We start from the raw sequence: 6,431 nt of genomic DNA, 5'->3' as shown, positions 1-6,431 counted from the left end.
GAGGTCACAGTTTGATTTCTGGTCAGGGCACATGGTCTGGCTTGTGGGCTTGATCCTCAGTGCGTGCAGGAGGCAGCCAATCAATGATTCTCTCTCATCATTGATGTTTCTACCTCTCTCTCCCTCATCCTTTCTCTCTAAAATCAATAAAAATGTATTTTAAAAAATAAAACAAAACACAAAACAGTGAAAGATCTGGATCCTTCATTTTACAGGGATGGCTGGTGTGACTTCTCAGTGGACTCTGCCCTGAATTGGTGACGTGTTCTCCAAAGGGCCCAAGTTAGAATCCCAAGAGCCTCAGCAAAGGGACTGTGTTCTCCCCCTATCAAGCCAAGAAGTAAGTTTTCCTTTATCCTTTCTTTGTGTCAAATATATTAAATTAATGAGGTTTTTAAAACGATCTTCACCAAGTTTGGTCAAGGTCCTTCTTCCCTCTGTTTAGATGACTTGATCTCTCCAGGGCTATTGTTGTCTTTTGTTTCACATGCCGGAAGCCCACCTGCCTGGCCATTGCCTGAGGTGGAGGTCCATCTTTGCTGCAGGCTTTAAGGTTCTCTTTGAGTCAAGCTGGTTTATTTCACATCCCTACTTTGTATTTCTAGATAGACAGATCCTATTCTAGGTACTGACTGACTTCTTGGTGAGTGTGTCAGTTTATGTTTTACAAAACCCTTTAAGGTAAAACTATATTTATAGGGAAAGGAGACCAATAATATATTATTAATCACTTTGTCTTAATGAGTGTGGCCTCAATTATGGCAATTTTTAAAAACATAGCTTTTGAGTTGACGGGTTTGTTTTTTTAAAAAATAAGACTATTTATTGTTGAGGGAAGGGGGGAGCACAGAATAATTTCATACTGACTCTGAAACACAGTCAAATTTAAATAACACTGATGAAATAGAACTAATGTGGTTTGGGACTCAGAGATCTGTGTTCATCAGTGGCTTTGCTCCTCAGTGATATCAAGATTACTACAACTCTCTGCTTCTACAAAGGCGGGACTGAACTAAATTATTTTTTAAGGATATTTAGCAATTTCAAGACTTTTAAAGCTACTTTCATATGGCAAAATCCTTTTATGTATAAATTAAAATTATTCTGAAGTTACAATTTTCTAATGTAGAGGCATCATTACAGTCTAGTGTCAGATACACTAGTATGGAATAGCATAACTATCTGGAACTCACATGCTGTAGGTATAATAATAATGAGCTTCAAATAGCATCAATAAAAATGTTTTTGAAAAGGCACACCCTCTCATCTTTTATTGAAAAAATGCTGTCCAATATGAATGTAATATGAGCCATGTATGTAATTTTAATGTTCTAATAGTAGTCACATTAAAAAAGTTAAAATAGGTGAGATTAACTTTACTACTATGTTATTTAACCTGATATATCCAAACTATTATTTCTTCTACATATAATTAATATAAAAAAATTGATGAGTTGGATATTTTGTATTCTTTTTTTTTTTTTTAACTCAGTCTTAGAAGGCCGGTGCACATTTTAAACTCAGAGCATACCTCAATTTGGATTAATCACATTTCAAGTGCTCAATAGCCACATGTGGTTAGTGGCTACGCTATTGGACAGTGCCAATTGAGATAAATTACTTTATTCTAATCACAACTCTAAAAACTATATATTAAAATATGTATTTTGTAAAAAAGACCACCATAGCTTTGTGTTCAACTGAATTTCAGTTAATCTTTTGAGAAGACTGTGTTTGCTCAGGTTTTGACAATATGACCAGTTTCACACAGCACAAACTGCAGGGACGTCAATCACCTTTTAGAGAATGTAGGTTGTGCAACGAATCCCAATTATCCAGCTTCCATGACAGGAGTGGTGATGGCTTTGCCTGGAATTTCAAAAATGGACTCAAGTTGAAAGTGACATATTTCATTGTGCTCATTGCAAAACTGATGCCCTATCAGAAAACCTATTTTTCCACTGCCTCCAGAACATTGACCACTGCAAACAGATTTACAGAGGTTTCACATATATTGCAGACAGTTCTCTCTGCAAGCCCCAAAGCAGAAAAAAAAATTCATCCAGACTTATGCCTTATTGCAAATATTTTGCACAACATTGTATTCATAGCTTGAATAGAGATGTTATGTAATAATTAGCTTTTTGAGTTAAAACATTTAAACATGATTTTCTTCCTTTTATTTTGCACCAAGTTTATATTTTAAAATAGAAATATGAGCTGTTTGGGGAAGGGCTAGAACTAGGTTTGAATCTGATTTAATATGTGTTGAAATCTCCATTCAAGAGGTCCACATCAATTAAACCAAGATTGTCTCTGTGAAATGTCTTTTAAGAGGAGGCATTTTACAAGGAAACATGCTTTCCTCACCAACTTTCCAAATGTGTCTGAGTCACACCACTTAGATTTATGTCAAGTTCTTTGTAGAGCTTTAAACTTAAGACAGACCTTTGAAATGAATTAGCCTTTGCTTTACAGGTATGTGGAGAGCTTACAATGAAAGGCAAATGTAATGAATCCAGTGAGGGAAGACATCAGGATCCCAACCCTTGAGTCCTGATCCAGTGCTGGTTTTAAGACCTTAAATTCTTCAAGCACTTGATCTTCTCACAGAGGTTATGGAGTTTCAGGATGCTTACACATTGAAGAGTTAAGCAGATATATGCTGGTGTCATGGACCTTTAGATTTTTTTCTAGTCCAGCAATTTCTTTAAAAAAAATTTTAAAATATATTTTTATTGATTTCAGAGAAAGGGAGAGGGAGAGAGAGAGAGATGGAAATATCAAAGATGAGAAAGAATCATTGATTGGCTGTCTCCTGCACACCCCCTACTGGGCATGGAGCCCAAACCCCGGGCATGTACCCTGACCAGGAATTGAACAGCGACCTCCTTGTTCATAGGTTAACACTCAACCCCTGAGCACACCGGCTGGACTCTAGTCCAGCAATTTCTAACTTGAGTGCCCTGGCCAACTGTGCTGGAATCATCTATGCTGCAGATCAAAATATGGTGCTGGCTTCTCTCTTTACCTTCAGATCAGGATCTCAGGGGAGGTTTGGTGATTGTCATTTTTATCAAAGCATATAGGTGACCTTCTGTACAGTTGGGATGGAGAAGCACCCCCCCCCCCATCTTGTGTTCTTCAGCTGAGAAAACAGGAAATGAAAGAATTTCAAGTATTTGCATTTTATCTCAAGGTCAGCCAATGTCAGACCCATCTGAACTTTCCTCTAAATGACTGTCTCCCCTAATACTGGTCTATACCATATGCTGAACTAATTAAAGGGGCATGGGGGAAGAACATATTTTAGATGCATTTTCAACAATAATGATTTTAAAAAATATTTTGCTTGAAATAAAATTAACCAGATTCCTTTAACCCAGTTATTCTTTAATCAAGCTTTTACTATCAAACGTTGCAATAACATTCTTCAGACACGTTTACAAATAAGTTTTCCTAAGCCCTCCTTCAGTTTTTAAGGTATATGAGGTTTAAGATAATGTACGAAGATGCCCATATATTTTTTCTGTGGAAGTTGAAATCATTTAGGTAGGTTTATGTAAATTTTATGCAAATGAAACACAGTTTATGCCCCAAACTTATGGTGATCATAACTATTTTATGCACCAAAAGTTGGCCTTCAGGAAGATCTTGCCGAGGACTAATGTTCTATGCAGCCTCCGTCTGCCTGGATTTTTGTGACATTTATCATCGTCCTCCTTGGAAACTCAAAGACTTGCAGTACGTGAATAGAGGGCTGAAATATGACCCTCTTTTCCTCCAACCTAGGCTAAACTCTCACTTCAAACATTTGGGGGCTGACTCTGTGGAGTTTCCTTTCTAATTCCCCAGCACTGCTCATCTTGATTCATTTATGCCACAAAGTAACAGTTGTTTAGATTACAATTTTATTGAGTAAAAAGATACACTCTAAGATGTATGGAAAACATGACTAAATTTCATTAGATTTAAGAGTGACTGTTTGCCAACAGCTAATTTTAGAAAGAATAAGTTCCTGACAATGCAGCTTGAGAGAATATTTTAAGAGGTGATGATTTCATTAATTTCCAGAGCCTTATAGCCAGCTGGCAAAGGTTTTTCTATACCATTGTGGCTTGCCTTTGAAATTACTTTCTTTTCCTAAATTAGCCTGTTTGAGTTAAAATGACACACTAGCAATAATAATAAGATAAAATCGACCTCTTTGTATAATCTTTAAGTATCTTGGCTAACTTAAATAATAGTACCTGAGTTTATACTACTGCAGTGTGCTCTGTAAAAAGAGATTGGTATTAGGGACATTTATTGATCCCCATATTAGTTTTACTGGCAGATAAATAACACATAAAAATGGAATCATATACACAGAAAGCAGAAAAAGACTTCTAACCTTAAGAAGGAATTTCCCATTTACATCTCCAACATCTAGTTGTCTCACTTGTGGTGGTAGAAAGAACACTAAGCTTGGAGCCAGAGGATCCAGATTCAGAGGATGGTTCTGCCACTTTACCTATGTGAGATTCGATCAGTAACAGAACTTCTCTGAGCCTCAGTTTCCTCATCTCCAAAATGGGGATATTAATGCTAATGTTGCCTTCTTCACATAGTATTATAAAAACAAAATAATAAATGTGAGTAACAAGAGGAGGAACTTCACTCCCAGAATTCTAAAGAGTTTGTCTCATGGAGAGAAAAGAAGTCAGAGAGCGTGGTTAGAATGTAGGATATTGTATATGCATCCTACAGTGTGTGCAGGGGAGTGTCCTGGATCAGGTCAATCATGTCTGAGCAGCAGGAGGAAAGGAGAGCACAGGGGAAGGGGGTCTCCTTGGTGCTGTGAGCACAGCACTCCCAGAAAAGAAAGGTTTAGAGAGAAGTATCTATTCTAATATATAAAAACCTAGGGTCCGTAATATCCAAAACAACCAAAGGCTCCACCAACTGGAAGTCAGTGCTGGGTTGCCATGGCTGACTGCGAAGGGGGCTGCGAATCAGGCCCGAAGAGAGGCCTGGAGAGAAAAGCAGGGTGCGCTCTGTAGCCTCCACGGCAGCTGTTGATTAGCACTTGCCTCTCTCTTTTGCTCGAGGCCTGACCAGCAGCTGAGCCTCTCTTTCTCTTGGGCCTCCCCTGCGGCTGCTGATCAACCCCACCTCTCTTATCAGGTCCATTGATAGGCCTGGTGATGCTGATTGGCATAGAAACCGACCAATCAGAACCAAATCTGGGTGAAGTGTGAGGAGCCAATGGCTTCCTAGGAGGTGGAGCTTTTGACGCTGACTGGCATAGAAACCAACCAATCAGAACCAAATCTGGGTGAACTGTGAAGGCAGAACCTAAGGTGGGGGCTGAGGAGGGGTTTTAAGGGCAACAGCTGCTTGGTGTAAGGTGTAAGAAAGCAGTTTAATTTTTTAATGATCGGTTTGGCAATATAGTACATATGGCTGGCTATCAGTCCAGATATAAGGATTATGTAATTTTCTCTGCCAGAGCAACTCCTCCTGATGAAAAAGGCTTGCTCTCCCCATTTAAACAATCCTATCTTTATAATCTGTCTATTCTACTAAAAGGGAAATATGCTAATTAGACCAGTTTGACAGGCCATCTTCCAAATGTCTGACTTCCTTCCGGATAAAGCCATGGTGGTGGGGGCCAAGGCAGAGGCCATTTGGGGCAATCAGGTCAGCAGACAGAGAGGTTAGGGGCAATCAAGCAGGCAGGCAGAGGCAGTTAGGGCGATTAGGCAGGCAGACAGGTGAGCAGTTAGGAGCCATTGGTCCCATATTGCAAGAGGGATGTTCGACCACTGATTTAGGCCTGATCCCTGTGGGTCTCAAACAATGAAAATACATCCTGCATATCAGATATTTACATTACAATTTATAACAGTAACAAAATTACAATTATGAAGTAGCAACGAAAATAATTTTATGGTTGGGGGTCACCACAACATGACGAACTGTATTAAAGGATCGTGGCATTAGGAAGGTTGAGAACCACTGGATTAGAGAGGGTACAGGCTGGGCTGAGGAAATCCCCCCCCCCATGCACAAATTTCATGCACCGGACCCTTTGTCTAATCTAATAAAAGGGTAATATGCAAATTAACCATCACTCCACCACAAAGATGACTGTGCCTATAGCGGCCAGGGTGGGATGCTGATGTAATCGCCCAAGTGATGAGGCCAGTGTCCTGCACCTGGCCATGGAGGGAGGGAGGGCGTATGGGCAGGCAGCACACCCCCAGCCCAGTGGACACAATGCAGGAGGTCCTCTATGTGTGAGCTGCAGAGGAAACACCTTTTCTGACCGCTCATTGGCTAAGCTCCCTGTACACTACCACTAGCAGTGTTCTTGGTAACTTGGGTAATAAGAATCCAAAAAGGTGATCTAGGGTTTTTTCACCACACTCCTGAAAGGAGAAACTAAA

At 39.7% G+C, this 6,431-nt stretch overlaps 1 long non-coding RNA gene across 1 annotated transcript in view; it reads left to right on the top strand.

Moving 5' to 3' along the window:
- The first annotated feature begins 220 nt into the window (after window positions 1–220).
- LOC107184131 overlaps window positions 221–6,431 on the top strand; it is a 163,165-nt gene continuing 156,954 nt past the window's right edge. Inside the window, exon 1 of the long non-coding RNA XR_001514954.1 lies at window positions 221–340. This is a non-coding gene — a long non-coding RNA (uncharacterized LOC107184131). The remainder of the gene's footprint in view (window positions 341–6,431) is intronic.

This window comes from Myotis davidii, unplaced genomic scaffold (assembly GCF_000327345.1).
Source record: "Myotis davidii unplaced genomic scaffold, ASM32734v1 scaffold123, whole genome shotgun sequence".
Classification (NCBI taxonomy): Eukaryota; Metazoa; Chordata; class Mammalia; order Chiroptera; family Vespertilionidae; genus Myotis; species Myotis davidii.
Note: the sequence above shows the minus strand (reverse complement) of the source record. Positions and strands in the feature narration are given on the sequence as shown.